Source organism: Plasmopara halstedii (assembly GCF_900000015.1).
Source record: "Plasmopara halstedii genome assembly, contig: Scaffold_262, whole genome shotgun sequence".
In the NCBI taxonomy this organism is placed as follows: domain Eukaryota; phylum Oomycota; class Peronosporomycetes; order Peronosporales; family Peronosporaceae; genus Plasmopara; species Plasmopara halstedii.
Genome location: NW_020187183.1, coordinates 260,542 through 260,877, shown reverse-complemented (window position 1 = coordinate 260,877; position 336 = coordinate 260,542).

Genomic DNA, 336 nt, shown 5'->3' with positions numbered 1-336 from the left:
TCGAGAGCAAATCATATTCTGACGTCAGACTGCTGAGAAGTACCACCAGTTGGTGCGACATGTCTATCAATATCCCATTGTCTCGAGAGCCCCAACTAGACTGTCAAGTTAGGCTAAATGTTCCGCCACGCTACTACCACTTTCCACTATGAAGTCGCGAAGTTGTCACGTTCTCGTTACGCAATGTTGCAGTGTCGAGCGATAATAAAATACACGTATCATTTCTCATGCTCGTATGGCAATTGTGGCTGGATCGTATCGTGTTTGATGCTGAATCTCAACGCCTAGCGCAATAATACTCAGTGCCTTGCCGTCATACTTTAGTCACGTCTCTGT